Below are 23,784 nucleotides of genomic sequence, written 5' to 3' on the forward strand. Positions count from 1 at the left end.
GTGCCCAAAGACTGCAAGCTGGATGGGGAGGCATTCTTTTTTTAAAAATATAGCGCAAACTCGATCAGAGGAACGCTTTACATGAGTACTGCTTAGGTATGTGAAGTTGCATGTAGCGCAACTCAATTGGAGGAGCGCTTTACGTGAGTACCAGTTACATACAAATTTAGCAGTTGAAAAATATTCAAACTGGTGCATTTTAAACAGAAAAAAACACAGAAATCCTCAACATGATACTACACTTAGGAAACCTGCCACATAATGCTTTGTGGAGTATTTCTTTTACAAAACATTTTGGCCCATATCTCAGCCTGTGATGGCCCTATGACAATGGAACTATCACCAAACCGTTCAGCACAATGCACTCTTTCTGTCTAGGTCATCTCTGGGTCCCCACACTAGGTTGGGGGACCCCAAAATAGTAACCTTTCCCACCATTCAGTGTCTTTTTAAGCTCTCATGGCTGGAACGTTTGCTTTATGGCTAGGAGTAGTTGGTGTTTTTAGGGGCCTTAATTGTAATGTTATTGCAGTAGGCCTGAAAATGTGTAAGGCACTACTCTCTCTAGAGACTAAATATATGGTTACATTGCATTACTTTCTGACATTCTCTTTTCCTGTAGTTATACCCTCTAGAGGTTGCATCTATGGGTACATGACCATATTTCTTCCAAATGCTTTTTTTCCTCTCCACTCCATATTCGTATGCTTTTTTTTCCTCTTCCTTGTTTGCGTGCATGCTGTTGTTTCTTTTTGGTGTCTGCTCCCCAAGGCTGTAAGCTGGAGGTTTTTTTTTTTTATTTATTCATTTTTTAAAGTTTCATATGGTTGAACCCAATTGGAGTAGCACTTTACATGAGTACCACTTACGTACAAGTTTAGCAGTTGAAAAATACAAAAACTGGCGCATTTCAAACAGAAAAAACACAGGAATCCTCAATGCAGCTCATGCGGCACAGCAAGAGAGCTAATAAGAGATAATACTATATTCGCTACACTCTGGAAACTCGCCCCATAATGCGTTGCAGGGCATTTCTTTTACAAAATATTTTGGCCCATAACTCAGTCTGTGGTGGTACTACCACAATAAGACCACCACCAAACTGTTCAACATGAAGTGCCTAGATTATCTATGGGTTCCCACACTAGGTTGGGGGAGCAAAATAGTAACCTCTCCCACCATTCAGTTTCTATTTAAGTTCTCATGGCTGGAACTTTTGTTTTACGACTGGGAGTAGTTTGTGTTTTTAAGGGTCTTGTTTATAATAATATTGTAGTAGGCCTGCTAGGCCAGAAAATGTGTAAGGTGCTATGCCATCTAGGGGCTAAATATCTGGTTACACGGTGTTATTTTATGCCATTCTCTTTTCATGCGGTTATGCTCTCTAGGGGCTGTCTTCATGGTTAAATGACGATGTTTCTTCCAAAGTGTCTTTTTAAGCTCTCATGGCTAGAACTTTTGTTTTATAGATGAGAGTAGTTTGTGTTTTTAAGGGCCTTGATTGTAATATTATTCCAGTATATCTGAAAATGTGTAAAGCACTATGCCCTCTTGGGGCTGAATATATGGTTATACTGCATTACTTTCTGCTTTTCTCTTTTCATGGTTATGTCCTCTAGGGGCTGAATATATGGTTACAAGACCATGTTTCTTCCAAATGCTATTTTTCCTCTAAGCTTCCAGTTCTGTGTTTGTATGTTGTTTCTTTCTCTTCCTTGTATTTGAGTATGCTGCTGTTTCTTTGAAAGGCTGCAAGCTGGAGAGGTCTTCATTTTTATTCTTTTTTTTTTCTTTGGAAGTTTCATATAGGGCAAACTCAATCGGAGGAGCGCTTTATATGAGTACCACTTACGTACAAGTTTAGCAGCTGAAAAATATAAAAACTGGCACATTTTAAAACATAAAAAACAAAGAAATCTTCAAAGTGGTTCTCCCAGCACAGCAGGAGAGCAGATGCTACCATATTCACTGCACTCGGGAAACATTGCCCCATGGTGGTTTGCACAGCATTTCTTTTACAAAACATTGTGTTCCATAACTCAGCCTGTGGTGGGACTATGACAACGGGACACAACCAAACCATTCAGCATGACAAGCTCTTTCTGTCTGGGTAATCTCTGGGTCCCCACACTAGCTTGAGGGGACCCCAAAATAGTAGCCTCTCCCACCATTTAGTGTAGTGTCTTTTTAAGCTTTCATGGCTGGAACTTTTGTTTTTAAAGCTGAGAGTAGCTTGTGTTTTAATGGCCATTTTGTAATATTAGTCTAGAAGGCCTGAAAATGTGTAATGCACTACACTCTCTAGGGGCTAAATATATGATTACATTGCATCACATTCTGCCATTCTCTTTTAGGTGCTTATGCTGTCAAGGGGCTGACTCTATGGTTACATGACCATGTTTCTTACAAATGTTACTGTTATTGTGCTGCCCTCTAGGGGCTCTTCTGAGCATTCAATTCAAGACACTACAATACCCGCTGCACCCAGAAGCTCACCCATAATGCTTTGCTGGGCATTCCTTTTACAAAACATGTTTGCCCATAACTCACTCTGTGCTGGTCCTAGGACAATGGGACCACCATCAAAACAGTCAGCACAACATGCTCTTTCTGTGTAGGTCATCAATGGGTCTCCACTCTAGGTTGGGGGTGGTCCAAATAATAATATAAATAAATATAATAAATAATGGCAATATTTTCGTTTTTTGCTGCAGATTGAGGAAGAAAGTAAATTGAAGTGAATTAGTTATATGCAGGGTCACTGGAATTATGTGATCGAGAGTACCAAATTATGTGGCGAGAAAAGTCCAGTTATGCATTTTCAATGTCAATAGCTCTTACTTAAGCAAATGCTAGACCTATTGCATTGCAAATCCTTGTTTAGCAGTTTGTGGGCCAGTTTTAGGGACGAGTGGGCTGGTTTTTACTGTTGATTTGCCTGATATTACCACAAGCATTGCCTGCATCACATTTAAATTAATGCAGTCTCCCTTCCTTTCAGAATAACCCTACTGCATGTCTGTACATGTTCAAAACTGACCTGACTTGCAAACGTGGGCCGCTTTTTTAAGCTACTTGGTACTATGATATGGGGCACTTTTATTTTAGTGCCTGGGCCTCTTTTCTGTCCCAGTCAGACCCTGCCCTCCTCAGCCCTTCATAACATCTTCACCACCACGACCTCCCTAAGAACCAATTTGGAATCACTAGGAGTGGGAGAAACATTTTTGAAGAAGGCTATTCAATATCTTAACTGCTGTCCCCAGGGTGGTTTCTCTCTTGGGACGTGAGGGCGCTGACCCACCCCTTCAGTGTACTGCCACATCACAATCTTATAGGAATAGGAGTCTTACTAGTTTTTACTGAAGTGTTTAGTCCTCAATGCCTTGCCTGACCATGGTGCTCTTTATATTGTTCCAGGTCTGGAGTCTTTGAGGGCAGAACCAATCCTGGCAGAAAGGAAAGCAATGGACTTTGCAGGTGCATGTGTAGTGAGCATGTCAGGTTGGACAGTTGCCTTGCTGTGTCCAGCCTGACAGGCGCTCTGGAGGCCTCCGTAATCCTTGCTCTAGAAGGAGGCAGAGAGCAGATTGTTTGCTAGTATATACAATATGAGAGCAGTGCCTTGATTGGTTCTGAAGGCTGGACTGATTCACGCTGGACTGCTGATGACACTGTGTATGAGGGAATAAAAGTGAAAGCACTGCTACCAAGAGAGCTGCCTGTTTGTCTCTAGCTGCGGTATCCACTGTGATGGATTCACTGCTAATGTAAAGGCAAGGTGAGACCATTTCAGTTATTGAAATGAAAAAATCTTGAAATGTTATTATCATTTTCCCTCAGTGGAGGAATAGCCACGCGGTACGCTGCCCGAGTCACAGATGGACATGCAAGTTAAAATTTGCATGTTTAAATAGCATACCGTTAATTAGGTTTCTAAGTACTTCCAGTCGAAGAGGGAAGTGAGGTACATGGCCACACAAGGCGCCAGTGGCAGAGCTAAAATTCGATGCGGTAGGACTAGGGTAGCAAAGCCGGAGGAGTCAGGAATAGTGGGCCTAGACCTGCCCTGCCAACAGAGTGTGCACTCACATCAAAGAAGAGCACATAAGTGTTGTTTGGCAGCCTCCAACTTTGTATGAGTTCGTGTTTGTGTGCCAGGGAGTGCATGTGTATGTTTATGTAACTGTCTTTTTATGCATGCCTGGGCCTGTGTATGCATGTATGTTTGTATGCGTGATTGCCTGTTTAGCACATGCATAGCAAATCTCTGGCTAAAGTTTCTGACAGCAGTGCAAGCTCGGGAGTCAAGACCTAAGCAGTGGTCGGCTTCTAGGCCGTGCCCCGGAAGAGCAACAACCATGTGTATGAGCAAGCAGTGGGGTGAGTGCTGGGCATTGTGCCCACAACTTGTTGCACACACAGGACACTGCACTCGCTGATTGTGTAGCACATTGCGTACAAAGAATACTGCATTCTATGCAGAGCATGCACTACACCAAGCATGGTGAAATAATTAAGTCAATCACAGTGAATATGTGCACACAGTTTATTGTACTTAACCTGCAGATCACGGTGTACAGTGCGCTAAACAACAACTCGCTTTGACACAATGCACACAGCATAGCGAGTTTAACGGGCACTGTAAACTCCACTCAAATTACACATGCCCACAAGCACCGACATCTTATACTTATTTCGATCACAACACATGCAGATCACGATGATCAGTACGGACATATCATGTTGCATTCACTACAGACCCTGCACTTTTACACAATGCAAAACCATGCAGTACGCAATTCACATAGTGGTGCATGTCTAATGAACAGTGTAAAGTTGTCACATGCACTCTAGTTCTCACCATGCTCACTTAAGATGAAGTGCATGTAAGGCAGAGATGACACACACTCACCTTTATATAATACATGCAGCACACCCTGGCCATGGGTTTTACTCTGCACACGACATACACTGAGGTCGGTACTCTGAGCAAGGGCCTGCTCTGATTGGGGTGGCCAACTTATTTAGTGACTACCCCAGTTTGGCCCTTCAGGTGTAATACACACAGTGCCTCATCTCCCCTGCACTAGAAGGGGCACTGGTGGCGCTGTCCAAGGGCCTCTGCCGGTGGGTACGTGCCAGGTACCATCTGTGAACTACAGTTAGCACAGATTGCTTGTTTAGCACCCTCGTATGGTGGTGCAGTGACATGTTCGACCAGAGATCGAAGAATAACCAGTAATGTTCGGTCTGCTCCTTATAGCGTTGATACCATTGCAAGTAAGCAGTGCTTTTGGGAAATTTAGCGAATTGAGCAATTTTCCTTATTCTTCATGCATGTGCCATTCCCACCCTTTTCCTACCACCATCTATTGTGTTGTACCCGTGTTTTTACCCAGCCGCTTCTGCATTTCTCTGTCAAAAGCCTTACTCCATAATAATGGAGCCCTCTCAGAAAGGGGGTTGCACTTCGGTGCATGAATTTGTGCCCCACCACTTTAAAAAGTCAGCAGCCTCTACTGGTTGTCACATGTTAATATCCCTTCCAAGTACAGTGTTCAAGGTTTAGTAAATATTCCAAGTGCTTGACAACTGTTAACTGGTGCAAGGGGAACATACATCATTCTTACCTCTGCTTCAAAACAGCATCCACGTGGTATGAAAGTTCACAGGCGGTGTTGATCTTTCCTGCATTCAAAATATAAAATAACCAAAGATATTAAAACAAAATACTCCTTTTCAGGTGTTTTTCTTTGCTTGCAATTCATGCTGTTCAGGCTTTCATTGCGTACGTGTTACGATGATGTAGGCACATCAGAAAATACCATTACAGGAGATTATCAAACATTTCTAAAATTGGAATTACATCAAAAAGAAGTAAAGTCACAAACAGTGCAGCACATAACAAAACGTGACCAATTTCCCACTGTTGTTAACATACCACCCTCTGACCATTTATCATGAGTTTTCCACCCAGAGATGGTTCAAGATTAAGGCCACTGTAGGCAGCTGCTTTACGGTACCACCATCAACAGCCATAAAAGGGCGTCAGGTTGTAGCACAAGTCCTCAAAAAGACATAGTTGCACGGGGAAAGGGAGAGACAGAAGCCACAATGTCAGTTGACCAGTGTTTCCGAAAATAACACACTGGCACTGCTTCCACCCCGAGTCAAGGTTTAAGGCAGCAGTAGTAATTATGCAAACATTGTCTACTAACAGATAAATGCCCCTTTCTTCAGAAACTCTTTCCATTGAATCATGTTTTCAGGGGCCCCTTCTATTAGTGATCACACTTAACTTGTATAATTTTGAAACATTATATAAGGAGTGAAAATATATTTGTGGAGAGCAATCTTAATTATTCAAGCTCATTCTTAACAGCTATTTTTTTTGTTTGATTCTTGTAAAAAAATCTCTGTTTAATGGTATTGATCAGCATAGTAGAAACAGTATATTAGTAGAATTTAAATGACACGCGATCAGCATCCGGACAACTGTCCCCAGTATGAATCATACCATTAGCCCCCCAATAGTCCCACCGAGACCCTCCCCCCAAGTCCCGACGGAAGACATTCTTAAAAGTTTATTGTATCACACCCAGGTTTCTGTACCACTCCTCCTGTCACCATTGCCACCTCTCAGTACGATGGTAGTCATATACTCCGCTCAGGGACACCTCTCCCACTGGTAAGCAGCCCGGCCACCTCACCCAAGACATCCATGCCAGTGAAATCCCCGGGGACTTCCTTGTGGTGGGCCTTACCTCTTAGTCACAGGCTTCCGCTTCCCGTCAAGGGTGCCAGATCATTTCAAACTTGTGAGGACATCCCCTTGATCTATAAACCTGTTCCCCCACCCACATACACCAACTGAGGTTCAAGTCCCACTCCTGCAGAGTGGGCAGGCCCAGACTTTCTCATCGCGGGGCTATATCTCTCCTCGCCACCTCCAGAGCCACATTACAGAAGAGCAAGGCATACTTCATAACTCCCCAGCGTTTGCTCCCTCTAGATACCCAACATCACCAGCTGAGGCGTAAGCCGGATATTTAGCTCCGCCACCTCCATTAGTCACAACTGCACTCGCTACCAGTACTTCTGTGTGAGCAGGCATTCCCATAGTGTATGGAGTAGAGTACCTCTCCCAACACATCCTCTCAGGCAGAGGTCGGAGTCACATCTCCACAGCCCGTGTAATTGTTTCCTCATAAAATAAGCTCTGTGTGTGAGCTTCAACTGGACCACGTGAAAGCCGGAAATAATGCACCACTCTTGCGGGTAGCAGCAGACCTCACCAGAGGCATCATCTTCCAACACTCCCAGGTCTCGTTCCCAGCAATCTCTGGGGGGTGGTCAAGTCGAGGAGGCTGTGAGCCAGCAGTGTAGTATACACTAATGAGATAGCATGTGTGTAGGGGGGCAAGAGAACCCTATATTCCAAAGGGGGCTTATCGAGCAGGTCATCTAGCATGGAACCATAGTGTTTAAAATTTGTTGCATCTGTAAGTATCTGATATATTGACCACCCGACATATTGTATTTGCTTTGTAATTCCTGAAAGGTAATCAGCCTGCCATCCCTCCAGAAGTCCCCCGCTACCTAAATACTTGGCACATCCCACTTCTTGTGGCCTGCTATATTCTTAAGCCCTTTCAATGCCTCTGCATCCCATATTGGAGTCTCCAGCATGATCTGCCCCTTTCAGCCCATGAGTCTCTCAACCATCTGCCAGATGTCAAGTATTAGTGTCGGCGGAGACAGAAAACTCCACAATGTCCTCCCCACCCGTACAAGTGATGCAGGTGTCCCACTAGGTCCATCACCCTCCTATCCACCAGAAGACAAGGTTCATCCTGATCAAAGAAGACCCAGTCATTTAACACGACCAAGTGCGCTGCCCAGTAATACAGCCTGAGATTCAACAAGGCAATGCCCCATTCCTAGTCTCCCTGATCAACGTTTTTAGGGCTACTAGGGGGGCCCGACTATTCCAAAGCAAAGTTCTTATGATCTTGTCTACCTGCCTGAAGAACCCATCTGGCACTGCGTAAGGTGTATTCTGAAGGCCGTACAAGAACTTGGGGAGATAAATAATTTAAAACAATGCTGCCTTGCTGAGCAAGGGCAGCGGGAGGTTACACTAGTGACCCACATACTGCTTGTAGGCCTCTACTATCCTCCCCAGATTAGCTCAGAAAAATCACTCACAGTCAGATGTTACATAGATTCCAAGATACTTGTAACTCTCTGTTCCCACCAGATCAGAAGTCCTTGCTTCCGGGGGCTCCATTCCATTAGGGGATATGCCTACGATTTCTCCCAGTTGATGCGTAGCTCAGTGTACTCCCCATGGATCCACATTGTCTCCAGTCTGATTCTCATTGATCGATCAGACTCTGCCGGGAACAATAAGATATCATCCACATAGAGGGATATCCTCCAAACCTGTATTCCAACGCAAGGTCCTGATATGGGAAAGCTTCAAGATCCAGCTCATCAGTGGCTCAGAGACAAGGAGAGCAGGAAGCCCTGCCTTGTACCTATACTGATCCTTACATCCCCCAACAGCATTCCATTTACCTTCACTCGGGCCACAGGGTCTTAGTGAGAAATGTTATTCACCCCAGGAATGAACCACCAAATCCCATGTCCTCTAAAATTACCCACAAGTACGTCCATTCCAGAGAATCAAACACTTTCTCTGCATCTAGTGACAATATTATTGCAGGCTCTTGAATCTTCCCAATGTGCACCAAACAGCCAAATACCCACCGGAGATTGTGGTGTGTCACCCTATGTGGCATGAAGCCCGAATGGCCTGCAGTCACCAGGGTTTCCACTATCCGCAACAGTCAGTTCGCTAGCACCCTCCCCAATATTGTTGATGATATGATGCACACTCTTCCTTCTGCTTCCATTCCTTGTAAATTGGGACTATCAATGCATGATACAGGTCCTCCAGCAGCTCCCCCTCCAATTTGGCACATCGAGTTCCCCGAGGTGAGGCACCACCTGCATCAATATGCATTTAAGGCTCTCCATTGGGAAGCCATTTGGGTCAGGGGCCCAAACTTTTTTTTCAGGTGAGTGATGGCCTCCACAATCTCGGAGTCTCAAATCTCCACCGTTAGGGCATTGTGGTCCTCTTCAGTGAATGTGGGCATTCAGAAACCCAGACAAAGTCCAACAGACCTTCCCCATTGCCAGGAGCATAGGAGCTATACACTTCATTCATGTGCCCGCCATTACCCCTGCAATGGCCTCCGGATTTTCCACCAGAATTCCGTAATCACCTTTCAGACCCGCTTATCCATTGCTGCCCATCATCTCATTTCATGAGCCAGGCCAATAACTTTCTGGCCTTGTCAATGAACATGTATATTCACCCCTGTTTAGCCTGAAAACAGGTCCTGGCTTCCTGGTGTACCAGCACCCTATATTCCTCCTGGGTCTTCTCAGTCTCAGCTGCCACCTCTGTTGTTGGACCAGCAACAAACGCAGTATATTGTCAACTAACTTGTTTTCTAGGGCCACACGTTCTCTCTCCCTCTTCTTGCCAACTATATGTGAAATGAGGTGCCATTTATTACTGTCTTGTGGGCGTCCCAGAGTACCACAACAGAGGACACTGTGCCCTTATTTTCATCTAAATATCTAGTTGTCTCCATGACAAACTGTTTCCTAGTGCCCTAGTTCATGAGATCCCAGGGATATAATCGCCATCCTCTTCTCCATGTCCCACCTGGCCCCTGGCAAATCTCCATCAGTGGAGAGTGATCTGAGATTCTTCGTAGTAGATATCGTGCTTCCCACCATCAACCAGTCTGGTGCCCAGGACTCGCAGATAATCTAGCCTGGAAGGGAACCTCAGAGCATTGGCCGCATAGGAGAACTGTCTGTGATCTGGATGCTGCTTACGCCATAGGTCTACTTAACCCGTAGATCCCAGGAACATCACCAGGCATGTGTCTACGTATCTGGGACTGTGTCATTCTGTCCATGTCCCCACTCACTGTCAAGTTAAGCCACCCCAAAGATTGTGAGGGGATCTTGCACTGCTGCCAACCAGTCTCCCATACGTGTCAGGCCAGCAGGTTGGAGGCCTGGCAGGAGATACCAGGAAACCATTGTAAGGGGGAGTCCATTTAAAATTATAGAGGCCACAGACATTCACCCATCCGGTGAGGGACACGTCTTCAACACCTGAAACCAAATAGACCTGCGAAACAGGATCCCTACCCTCAGGGACCCCTTGTGAAACCTGCATGGACCACTAATCAATAGGGCTCTCTGTTTAGAAACCCACATCTATTCCCAACTAGATGGGTCTCCTGTAATAATACTACATCTGGGGCATGTCTAGATAAGTATTTTGCTACCACACTTCTGTTAATGCTACTTTCCCAGACCATTAACTTTCCATAAGAGGATCCTCAGGCTCGCCACATTCTCTTCCCAGATGCGTGCCCTACCAGCCCCCACACCACAGACTGGGATATCTACACTTGGTGAATAAAACTTTGTCCTAATGGCCACTGTAAAACTATAAAATAACACCACTTACCAACCAATAAGCACCCTTCTCCCCGCATCTTCTTGTGGTGAGCTCAAATTACCCACCCCCCAATGCCCAAGGTGCCTGTCTCCCTCCTCTAGGGAATCAGTGAACAGTCTTGACCAAGGAATGCAGAGCTCAGATCCAGGGGCGGGAAGCATAATGCTGCCCTCAACTCAAAACAACCAATCAAACAAGTCAGCTGCCATGGCGGTCACCAGAGGAAGACCCCCCCTCCTCAACATTCCCCAAAGTGGCAGGGGACTCCCCATCTATGGTGTCCTTATTAACATTCTTATCCACCTCCAAAGATGGTCACCGATTCCCCACAGACCAAGCTTGGTCGCTCTGTATTTCTTCCACAGCCCTATCTGACTCAGCTAGGATCTTGGTGGGGGCCATTTTGGCCTCCTTCCCTGTCTCGGCCTCTGCATCCTCTGGTTGCTCCATCCTCGGTTCCTGGGTGATCCTGAATGCATCATCCTTTGCCTCGAGTCCATCCCAAGCTTCTGCCGCTGATCTGAAGAAGTGGGAGCCCTCTGAGTCTGCAACAAGGAGCTTAGCAGGTAACAACAGTGCATAAATAAGGCCCAGGGTCACAGTTGTTTCTAAACTTCAAAATAAGACTCCCTCTACCTTTGGACATTGGTGGTGTAGTTGTGTAGTCGGGATAAATGTAGTTGTGAAGTCTCTGATGTTCAATGTCGTGTTGTAGTTGAAGGTAACCTTTTTGGTGACTTTTGTTAGATGGCATACACTGCAACCACCACTTAGGTAGTGCCCTGTGGGTGGTGGTAAGTGATTTGTTCCATCCGGTCTCTGGCGTGAATGACGTGGACAGGTGTGCACAAGCATATCTCAAGACTTTTGCCCTGCTAATGTGAGAACATGGGCTTGGGAATATTCAATGAGCAACTATTGAGGATACCCACCTGCAAGGTTCGGATTCACAGTAACCTTAGATGCAGACGGGCCACTACTAAAATGCCCACTCACTATATAGAAAAAGCACACACAGTAGAGGACTAGCAGTGGGTTATCCTGGAACATCAAAAAGACATTCATTGTGAGTCCATACTTCTTGAAAGAGAACAATGATGGATCTATAAATTATGCACACGCCACATAGGACTAAGGGCCTCATTCCGACCCTGGCGGTCTAAGACCGCCAGGGCCGCGGGCAAAGGAAGCACCGCCAACAGGCTGGCGGTGCTTCAGTGCCCATTCTGACCGCGGCGGTAAAGCCGCGGTCAGAAAAGGGGATCCGGCGGTTTCCCGCCGGATTTCCCCTGGCTGGGCTGAACCTCCATGGCGGAGCTGCAAGCAGCGCCGCCATGGGGATTCCGACCCCCTTCCCGCCAGCCTGTTTCTGGCGGTTTTGACCGCCAGGAACAGGATGGCAGGAACGGGTGTCGTGGGGCCCCTGGGGGCCCCTGCACTGCCCATGCCACTGGCATGGGCAGTGCAGGGGCCCCCTAACAGGGCCCCAGCATGATTTTCACTGTCTGCATAGCAGACAGTGAAAATCGCGACGGGTGCAACTGCACCCGTCGCACCCCTGCAACACCGCCGGCTCCATTCGGAGCCGGCCTCTGTGTTGCAGGGCCTTTCCCGCTGGGCCGGCGGGCGCTCCCTTGGCGGGCGCCCGCCGGCCCAGCGGGAAAGTCAGAATGGCCTCCGCGGTCTTCTGACCGCGGAGCGGCCATTTGGCGGTTCCCGCCAGGCAGGCGGCATCCGCCACCCGCCCGGGTCAGAATGACCCTGTAAATTAGCACATCCCATACAGCCAGCTGATGAATCATTAACATCACAATGGGTATTATTTAGTTATACACCTCTGATAGGGACATGTACATCCTAGGGGCTTATAAAGAATTTGCCCATTTTCTTTGCATTTTTGTGCTAAATGCACCTCTGTGGCACTTTTTACTAAGTACCCCACTACATGTAGCCACCCCCTTCCCTCCCTTTTTGCAACCTCAGTGTCAGAACGGGCCTCTTAAGGCACTCCCAGGGAAACCTAACTTTCAGGGTCCTCGCTTACCTCCCTTCTGACCATGGGAGATTGCCATCTTGGAAGGTGAGCACTCTAGTGCTGCAACGCTTCACCACATCGCAGCACACAGAGATGCAAACACCGGTGTTTATCAAACCCGGTTCTTACTCGTGCCCGTAAGATTCAGACCCCTGGGAGGGGAGCATTAGGTGATGAGCGGGAGTATCACTTTGAGGAAGTAAGCGTAAATTACATTTTTTACGTTGAATCATGGACACTGACCAAGATAAAAGAAGAGTGCATCCTAACACTTTGCCAAATCTTTAGAGTGTGACTACAAGCACACACACCCTCCCGAAACAATAGTCAGCATACTATCGAGTAGGTCACGCTTGCACCTAGTGTGCTTTGATGTGTGCTTTACATGTTTTTATGTGTAGTTTGTCTTGTAATGACCATTACGAGGATTTCTTGGCGCTCATATCTTGATTATCACGTGTGCCTTTTCACAAGTGCGGTGTAGTTTGCTATTGTGGGGCACCACTTCCAATCCATATGAATAGTAGCCCAATATGATTGAGGGCTATGATAACTATATCCCTTTATATCTTCACAGGTATAATTGGCGTACATCATATAAGATATTTATCATTTGGAGGCACCACATTAGTTAAGTGAATTGCACCGTATCATGTAGCATGTATTATTTGTGCTTACACTAGTGGTAATTATCCGAGGAGTGGAACCAGGGAGTCAACCTTGGCCCTGGGTGTGGGGGGCGGAGCTAACCACCAAAGACAGCGGCAGTGGAGCAGAGCAGCTCCGGACCGGCCTCCAGATTGTCCTGCCGACCCGGGCGCTGCCCCAGACTCTACACAGCTCTGGACCTGGTGACACACAGTCGGGGAACGGAGTGGCCGCTAGACAGAGGACAACAGCCTCTCGTGGCGTGGAGCAGTGGGGAGAATGATGTGGTGAGCAGAGACAGCGCGGCCATACACAATGGCGGGCGGGCGCCGTCTCTACTGAAATAGAGGAGTGTGCTGGCTGCCGTCGGTGAGTCAGGCATGCCGTAGCACCGGTCGAGGTGCCTATAGACGCTGCAGGAGCCCTGGGCCCTCGGGAACGGAAGCCAGAAGTGGCGGACAGCGACAGGAGGAACACGAGCGCCGACGGGCCCCAGCCATCCCCCCACCTTGCCTGGCACAGAAGTGCATGGACAGTTGGCACCTGAGGTAGCGCTGGCAGACCCAGACAACACACAAGGTGATCGGTTTTATCGTGATGGGGCAGGAAATTGAGATGGGACCTGGGCAGACGTACTAGGAGTGCAGCGGAGTGTGGAGCAAATACAACCATAGTGGAAGTCATAACTACACCTCGTTGAATTTGAAATCTAGGAGTCATATGGACAACTGGTTCAGACTGGATTGGTTACCTTGAGAGGCCGGGGGAGAAGCTGGACCTCTGTTGAGGTGATACCCAGGGGGGCGACTCGAATCGCCGGCAGCACTGCGCCTCGGAGAACCTGCTGCAACACTGTGGGCCCCAAGCAGAACAGAGGGGGCCAACATTGTTGGCAAGAGGTCCCCCCTGGATCTATAACTGGATACCATGCTCAAGTGAACCTGATAGGGAAGCAGCACCTTAGGCCGCAGACACCACGGGCGGAAAGCACAGAAGCTGACTGTAGGACCTCAACGCAGGCCCCCCAGGTGCAAGACACCTTACAAAACATCCTGGAGGCAATTGAGGACTCCAAGAACACCCTCCGACAAGAAATAGGGAAAGTGTCAGCTGAACTGGGCCTTCTACGAACAGACCACTGAAAGCTGGTGGAGAGAGTGGACAATGCAGAGGAAGAACTGAATGAAATGGGCACAGCCCACCGGGCGCAACAAACCCAGCTTGCTCACCTTATAGACAGAATGCAGAGACTGGAACATGGGGCTGAAGATGCTGAGGGCCAGAGCCGGCGTAACAATATTCAAATTGTAGGCCTACCGGAAGGAGCGGAGGGCAGAAACATGGTGGCCTACTTGGAACCCTGGATGAAAGGACTTATGGGCCCTCGGCGACTCACCCATTCTTTGCTCTGGAGAGAACACGCAGGGTCCCGACCAGACCTCCTGCACCAGGAGACCCCCGACCTGTTGTGGCCAAGGTGCTCCACTATAAGGATCAGGACTTGCTACTACAGAAAGCGCGGGAAGAGGGGCCCTTTGATGTGGAGAACAGCAGAGTTAGTATGTACCCAGACTACACAGGCACGGTGCAGGCCAAGAGGGCATCCTAAACTGAAGTGAAAAAGGTCCTATGGACTGAAGGGATTCGATATGCTCTTCTCTTCCCCTCAAAACTGAAAATAATGTGGGAAGGCCACACTCATTTCTGCCTGAGCCCAGAGGAAGCGTGGTCCTGGCTTGAAACGCATAAAACTGGGACAGATGATCAGCACTTGCATTAGCCCTCCCGGCCAGATGCCGGAAAAAGAGGCGCCGCTCTGGTGACCGCACTCGCAGGGACAGGGTGATTGAGTCAACAAAAACACAAGCCAGCCAAGGCAAACGGGTGATGATTCAAGCAGCAGCATCTCTGACGGAGTCGCCCCTCTCTGACAAGGACAAACTAAGTCACACGGATGCAGGTGAGACAGGAGACTCATCGGACCATGAGTTGGTCGTGGATCCTCTTAGCAGTCTGCAGCACGTGACACCTCAGACTTCTGAAGACATTATTTAGCTCTTACAGCTTCTCGCCACTACATGGAAATCTGCTATATGGAAGCAGTACCTGGATGGCGAGTATGGGTCGGTCCGGACCCCACCAATGGCCGAAGCCACTGCAATATTAAAAAACAAGCATATCCCCCCATTTGTCCCTAGACTGTTCTAGCAGGGTGAAGATGATGGCTAGTATTAGACTGTTAACACAGACTTGTGAGGTCGGGCGTTGCTGTACGGCCCTGGGGATAGGGAGTTGGGGATTGATTACTATTGTTGATGTTCTTGCTGTTGATGATGCCCAAGATGAAAATCGGTGTGCGGGGCTGTGGGGCAGGATGGGGGGGCATTTGGGAGTTGGCCGCGAGTGACATCCTTCATAAATGGTGGCAGAGGCAACTGTTTGCCACAACATACTCTGCATATGGACGTAGAGCACTAATATGGGTGAGGGCGGGAGTGCCATTTGATCCAGTCTCGGTGGACGCAGACAGAGAGGGCCGGTATGTATTGGTGGAAGGCCGCTTGTGCGGCTGCCTGGTGGTGCTGGGGAGTATATACGCGCCCAACCAAGATCAGGTCTCCTTCCTACACAGGGTGTCCGCTCGACTGGCCATACACCCGGGCGGTCCTTATCTCCTGGGAGGAGACTTTAGCGCTGTCCCTGATCCCAACATAGACGGTTCTACTCCACTTCTGCGAGGGGCGACGGCAGTCAGGGTGGCTAGGAGATCTGGGTGGGACCTGAAGGATATATGGCAGTTGCAACACCAGCATAGCAGGGAGTTCTCACACTACTCTCACATTTATCAAATACATACTAGAATCGACCATATGCTATGTACAGCCAACATTAGCAGTACGTTCACACACTCATAACATTTAGGCCGCACGGTGTCAGATCACAGTCCCCTACTGGTGACGATGCAGACAGCTGAGAAATTGCCACCAATCACGATGTGGCGCCCGTATCCTATGGCCTCAGAGGATGAGGCCTTCCCCTGTGCCCTAGCGACTAAACTGACGGAGTACTTCACGTTAAATAAAGGGACAGCCTCAGATCGGAGGGTGGAATGGGAGACTCTGAAGGTGGTAATCCGGGGCCATTGTCTAGGTCAGACAGTGGGACTCAGAAGGGATTTGACGGCCGAAGTCCTAAACATAGAGACGACACTGCGTGGGTGGAAATTGGAGTTGGGCACCAACCCGGAGTCACTTCGACTGCTCTCAGTAGAGCAGGAAGCACATAATGAGGCACTAGAACACCTCCGCTGCCACGACTATAATATACACAATAATAGAATTCACAAGGAGGAAGGGGCACTCCAATTACCCAACTGACGACCCAGGACAGGACTATACTGCATGCACCGATGCACATTAAAGATGAGTTTAGATCTTACTACACAACACTCTATAGCTCGCCATTCCTGGCAGAGAGAGGTGCTCTGCACACTTATTTGAGTGACTCACACCTTCAAACACTGTCAGGACTTGAAAGTGAACAATTAGGGGAGCCAGTGACGGCACTGAAGGTGCGATCTGCTATAAAAGACCTGGCGATGGAAAAAAAACCTGGAACTGACGGTCTCCCCTCTGAATTTTACCAAAGGTTTGAGGGAGCACTGATGCCACAACTGGTGGAGATGTACGCAGAGGCCTATGAGAAGAAGGAATTGCCTCACTCTGTTAGGGAGGCGTTGATGATACCCTTTCCCAATGGGAGACGGGATGGGGGCGACAGTTGCTGATTATCGCCCACTTTCAATGTTAAACACCAAATTTAAAATTCTCAGCAAGGTGCTGGTGAACCGCCTACTCCCGCATTTGAGGAACCTCATCCACGAGGACTAAAACAGGTTCATCCCTGCGCGAAACACATCCAGTAATCTCCAGAGGCTCTACAAGTTACTCTATGACGAGAAACACCCCATGACCCCACAGCTTTGATAGTATCAGAAGACCTGGAAAAGGCCTTTGACACAGTACATTGGGATTTCCTGGACACTGTAATGCAACACATGGCCTGGGATCAGAGTGAGGGAATTGGGTAAACTTACTTTACACACACACTACAGCTAGGGTTAAAACAGGACGCACGATCTCTGCCAGCTATGAGGTACATAGGGGAACTAGACAAGGCTGCCCACTTTCGCCCCTACTATTTGCTTTGGCTATAGAGCCACTGGCGGAGAAGTTCAGGATCAAGGGGCGAGAGTGGGGTTTGATTAGAGGGGGATCCCACACATCATCTCCCTCTATGCGGACTACCTCCTTATCTATGTACGAGATGGGGGCCCTGTGCTTCCACAGGTGCTCCAGACGTTGCAGGATTTCGGTTAACACTCAGGCTTATGGCTTAACAGGCGAAAGACGTATGTGTTCACTATGATAGAAGGGGTGACGCGCCCGCTCTCGTGCCCGATGGATGTTCAATGGGCCCCTCAGATGTTTAAGTACCTGGTCATCCATATTTATCACAATAAAAAAGATCTCTGGGAGGGCAACCTGGGGAAAGCATATTGGGCTCTGAAGGCGGCAGTAACCTTCTGGCGTTCCTTAAAACTACCAGTTATGGCCAGGATTGGCCTTACCAAGATGGTGATGCTCCCTAGACTCCTCTATTATTTCACCAACTTACAGCTGACTGTGCCGGTATTGTGGTTTCGGACAATAGATTCTCTACAGCATGAGCTGATATGGGACGGGGGTCGCCACCGGATGGCACTGGAGACGCTTCATCTACCAACTGGGAAGGGGGGACTCGGAAACCCAGAGTTTGAACTCTATTATCTGTCAGCTCAATTACAATGGCTGGCACGCTGGTTAAATGGGTTAAACTTGGCAGAGACAACACTGGACGATGAACCGGGCGTGGGGCAGAACTCATAATACGTATGCTCAGGGTGAAAACAATACTGCCCAAGCCGAACATACTGGTATCCACAGCTCTGGCAGCATGGCATAGAGCCCTTCGGAGAACAAATACAACCAATCCCTATGGGCCTGCACTTCCCCTTTGTGTACTCCCACGTGACACAGCTAGGCCTGCCTTTACCACGGACAACTTAAATATTGGACAGAGGCAGGGATCACTACTATGGGCAACTGCTACCAGGGAGGAATGGTGATCCCCTTTGGAGACCTGGCAGAACAGAGGGGCCTGCCGCCCGGCCAATTCCTCACCTATGATCCGATGGCATGGGCTATGAGAGCACTGTGGGGAGAAGGTAATGGAGAGCCACCCATGGCGGCAGCCCTCCAGACGGTACTGGTTGTGGGTGGAGGATCGCACTTGGTTACTTGGACATATAGGGCCTTAAATGCGATAATTGAGAGGCCACTAGATGGACTTTGACTCAATTAGGACGCCGACATAGGTAGAACCATGACAGATGCCGAGTGGCATAAGACCCTAGCCTCTACATGTAAGATCTTGCGCAATACACGTCTGAAGTTTATACAATATAACTATGTTCACAGGACCTATCTCACCCTGCACAGAATCAACCAGATTTACGGGGGGACAACAGGAGCATGCCCCCGTTGTCGGCTGGTTGGTGCAGACCTTTGGCACATGACTTGGCGCTGCACAATGCTAAGACTCTACTGGGGAAAGGTAACTGCACGTCTTATTAACACAGTTTACAATGACAACTAGAAGATGGGCCAGCGGTGTGCCTGTTGGGCCTTTTTCACAGGCTTTTAGCCAAAAAAGTGGGGAATAGGTTTGCAGATTTGGCATTAGTACTTGCACGCAGGAGAGTGGCAATGGCCTGGAAAAGCAAGAATGGGCCCGGCTCGCCACGTGGGTGGCAGACGTCACTCCTTCGGCAAAGGCAGAGGAGAAAATACTGCAAAGAGAAGAGATGGGAGGACTGAGGCGTAGACTGATTGCCCCTCTGTGGGCAGAAGTAATGGACGCATGGGAGGCACTGGACATCGGGGTGAATGATGATGATAATATGGGAGGGGCCCTGACTTCGAGCGGCATGGGTTTGGCTGAGCTCTAATGTGGACTGAACCGCTGCAGGTCTGCGTTCCGGGAGGGATTCCCCCTTTGAACTCCCCCGACCTGTCCACCTCCTGTCATGTGTCCACTATACCCCCCACTTCTGGCCCCTGGGATCTGGGTCCGGTATGGACAACCGTACACTGCACACATGACTTCTTAACTTCTGGGCTAATTAAAGGGTTACTTAAATGGGATGTTTTGTTCCTTCCCACTTTATCTCTGGCTTATGTACACTTAGAGGACAGGAATGCATCTCTGCGATGATGATTGGAGAAATTACCCGCTCCCTGTCTCATGAACACGTTATTGAGACCTTGAGGGAGATTGGGATTTTGTCACTATGATTCGGTATGCCATGGATTAAATAAGATTCTAGTTCCGTTGTAACTAAGGCTCTGTGAAACAGGTAATGATTATCCGCAAGCTTAATATCAATGTAATGTAGTGACTCAAGCGTTCAGTTCTGACACAATGAATGAACAAATTGTACTATTTGAAATGCCAATGAACAGAATTGTTAAAACAAACCTTGGCCCTGAAGAGGACCATAGGGGTAAGGCTCTGAAACATGTAGACCTGGAAGGAAGATACATGATATACCCAACTTTCATATCCTCTTTTTAACCACAACGTCTCCAGGAGATCTAATAAACTATTGGAACCACTAGTAGGCAGATATTTTAACTTATCTAAGACCCCACCACTCCTATCCCTCATTTGATTCCCATTGACGTGACTATATCAGTGCTCCCATGTATTTTGTTGGTCGTAGCAGGCCCTGTTCCGTAGCGGAATGGGAGGAACCCAATGATGAAGCATGCCACCAAGGGGTAACCTTGGTGGGTGAGGGTTTTTCTAAAAGGAAAATCCTTTTTTCGCGTCCATCCTGTGGAAGTTTCTTTTACCTTCTGTTGGGCCTTTTTTGTAATGTTATCCTGTTTTTTGGCCAGTTCCAAGGTCTCTAGATGGGGAAGTCAACTGAATCTATGCTGATGGGCCGTGTTAGACCTGGCAGCTATTTGAGTGGTTTCCCTGTCTTTTCGCTTCTGACCTCTTGTTTTTGATCCTGTAATGAATTTCATTTTTTCTGCTTTTAGAACTCAGGGCACTCTACCACCACTGACCAGTGCTAGAGTGCAAGTTCTCCCTGTCTAATTTTCAATGGTCAATTGGTTTATCTGCATATGGCATATCTGATTTACTAGTAAGTCCCTAGTATAGTGTACCAGGTGTGCTCAGGGCCAGTAAATCAAATACCACTAGTGGGCCTACAGCACTGATTGTGCCACCCAAATGAGTAGCCCTGCAAACATGTCCAAGGTCTGCCATTGCAGTGTCTGTGGGTGCAATTTTAAAGTGCCATGCCGACCTGGCAAGTTCACCCACTTGCCATTCCCAAACCCTCCATTTTATTACCTGTAAGTCATCCCTAAGGTAGGCCCAAGCCAGCACCATGGGCAGAGTGCAGTGTATTTAAAAGGTAGGACATTTACTGGTGTGTTGTACATGTCCTGATACGTCATTGTTCACTATTGCAGGACCTATCTCTCTCATAGGGTAACATGGGGATTGCCCTGAAATATCTTCTAAGTGTAATTTCCCATTGGGATCAGATATAAGTGTGGAGTTTGGAGTCTCTGAACTCACAATTTAAAAATACATCTTTTGGTGAAGCTAGTTTTTGAATTGTAAGTTTGAAAATGCCATTTTTTGAAAGTGGGCATTTTCGTGCTTAACTATTCTGTGCCTCTGCCTGTCTGATGAACACACGTCTGGTCAGGATGAGAGTGGGGCTGTTTGTTAATTTACTCTAGGCAGTCGCACAAAGGGAGCTGAGGTGTTCCCTGCATATCCTGATGGCCCACCACCAGGCTGATGTGTCATCCTGAGCTAGAGTGGTGGGAGGAGCTGACACATGCAGCTTAATAGGGCTGTCTCTGTCCTCCCACAAAGCAGTCTCCAAACCCTTGGAGTGTGTCTGGGGCCAGGGCAGGGAAAGGCAGGGCCCTGTGCACTACAAAGACTTCTCTTTGAAGTTTTCCTACTTCAAAAGTAAAAATGGGTATACGTACTGGACCTCTGACACCACATAGTTATTACACTTCTGGACTGAGGGCATTCTGCCTAGAAGAAGAGCTGGATTCTGTAGGAGGGACTGCCACTCTGCCTGTTGCTTTGTTGTGCTGGCCTGCTGCTTGCTGGTTCTGTCCTGTGAGTGAAAAGGAATGGACTTTGCTTTCTACATACTGCTTTCCAAGGTTCTCCAAGGGCTTGAACTGAGCTTGTCGCCTGTCAAGAAGTCTCAGGGCCATCAAATACTCCATCTACCAGCACATTGGCTCTCTTGCTGAGAGTGAGAGTCCTGACTTACCAAGTGCTGCCAAATTCAGTTCCTGGGCCCAAGGGAGTGAATTCTGGTGCAACCAGGAAGAAATTGGTACATCGACTTCCAGAGTGACTTGGAACTAGCGCTGCTCCCTCAACCAGTGCCACTGCCTGCACCGGAGCTGTGGTCCCCGCTGAGTGCAACAACATGACCTACAGCGCAGGCCCCAATGCCACCGCCACACCTCCGAAGTCCCACCACAGCGTGAGTCCAGAGTGTTGTGTCACAGACGTCTGTGACACCTGACTCTGCTGCAGCACCTGTGGCACCGAGATGTAATCACAATACCGCAAAATCCACACCTATCGTTTTGATCTGCTGGATTCATCGACCCAGCCTTGTCATAAGGGAACAACGCCACGCTGCCAGCACCACATCACATCTCCTGAAACCGTAGGTACCAATGCCTCACCTCCCCTGCCTAGCAGTAAGGAACCAATGCCTCACCTCCCCGGTGGCAGTAAGGAACCAATGCTGCACCAGCTTTAGTGACGCCTCACCTCCCTGACATCGTGCAAAGTCTTTGTTTTCTCATCTTTTTCCAATGTGATGTAATCGGGTCTATACGACTCTGTTGCCCGCCTGCACTCCCTTGTGGTTGGCGCCTGACTGTTGGAAGCAACTCCATCAAGTCAATTTGATAGCCCCAGTTGGAGTTTTTGTGTTTCTAAGCACTATTCTACATTTAATCTTTGAAAATTCATCGCTAATGTATGTTGGATTTTTGTCGTTTTGGTCTTGTTTTACTCAGGTAAATATTGGCTATTTTTCTAAACTGTTTTGGAGTCCTTTCACAGTGTTTTCTCTGTTAGCTACTGTGTGTGTATGTGTGTGTGTGTGTGTGTGTATACAAATACTTTACACACTGCCTTTCAGATAGGCAGGACTGCTTGTACCAAGCTACCAATGGGGTGAGCAGGGGTTATCTTAGCTGTGTGACTCCCTTACCCTAACTAGAGTGAGGGTCCCTACTTGGGTATGGTGCAAACCACTGCCAACTAGAGACATTATTTCTAGCACACTGGTATCTACTCTCACTCGTTGCAACTCCCGATGCTAAGTAGCTTCTCTAGTTCACCAGTGACAAGTGTAACTTTCTGTTTTATCCTACCCCAGGGGGCTAATGACCAGAACTCAGGGAGGATTGCAGCCGGGGATCTGATTCACCAAGTACCAGATAAAAGAAGAGATGGTATTTGAGAGGCTTTATGCTAGCCCATTTACCTTGTCATACCTGCTAGAATCCACACATATTGATGAAATAATCCCCTGAAGAAGGGTAATTACCAGAAATGCATCTGTAATAGGAGAGCTCATGAATAAGAAAACTGTAGCAAGTAAAGGAAATCATTATGGAATGAAATTGAATTATTTGCATTATTTCAAAAGAAGTGAAATAAATCAAAAATTAAAATTGATGATAAAACCAGATGCATGTCAGTGTGAATGCATAGAACAAATTAAATAAAAATGCGGTTGAAGAAGTCAAGATTGACACCAGGAGTGTTGCAAATTTACGGGAAGACACTGACCTCCAACTGGGGTATGTGCAAACTAAAATGAGTATGAGGACCTAGAAATCAGTGGGGCACATTCAAACATGCACACAAAATAAATGAAATAGAGATTACGGATTTCATAACGAATAGAAAAGACAACGTGGAGTGGAAAGGTTTTCCATCTATTTTGCATGCTAACATTTATTTTGTATTTGCACAAAAATCACCAAGGGGGAGGGTACCTTTGAAACATGTGCCCTGTGATACTCTAAACTCTATGGCCCGTATTTATACTCCGTTTGCGCCGAATTTGCGTCGTTTTTTTCGACGCAAATTCGACGCTAAACTAACGCCAACTAACGCCATATTTATACTATGGCGTTAGAGGCGTCTAGCGCCAAAGTTCCCGGAATGTGCGTAATTTTTTAGCGTGAACCCCTTCCTTGCGTTAATGATATGCAAGGGAGGCGTTCCCGTCTTAAAAAATGACTCCCAGGCCTTTACGTGGTATTTATACTCCCGGGCAAAAGAGACGCCCGGGAGTGGGCGTGGCTAAAAACGGCGCATTTGCGCCGCTTTTTAACGCCTGGGTCAGGCATGGCGTTAA

The 23,784-nt window shown here is 47.7% G+C and overlaps 1 long non-coding RNA gene across 1 annotated transcript in view; it reads right to left on the reverse strand.

Moving 5' to 3' along the window:
- Positions 1-23,784, reverse strand: part of LOC138287571 (uncharacterized) — a 103,394-nt gene that overhangs the window by 26,005 nt on the left and 53,605 nt on the right. The window contains exon 2 of the long non-coding RNA XR_011202244.1: positions 5,634-5,691. This is a non-coding gene — a long non-coding RNA (uncharacterized lncRNA). The remainder of the gene's footprint in view (positions 1-5,633; positions 5,692-23,784) is intronic.

The sequence above is a fragment of the Pleurodeles waltl genome, chromosome 1_1, assembly GCF_031143425.1.
Source record: "Pleurodeles waltl isolate 20211129_DDA chromosome 1_1, aPleWal1.hap1.20221129, whole genome shotgun sequence".
NCBI lineage: Eukaryota > Metazoa > Chordata > Amphibia > Caudata > Salamandridae > Pleurodeles > Pleurodeles waltl.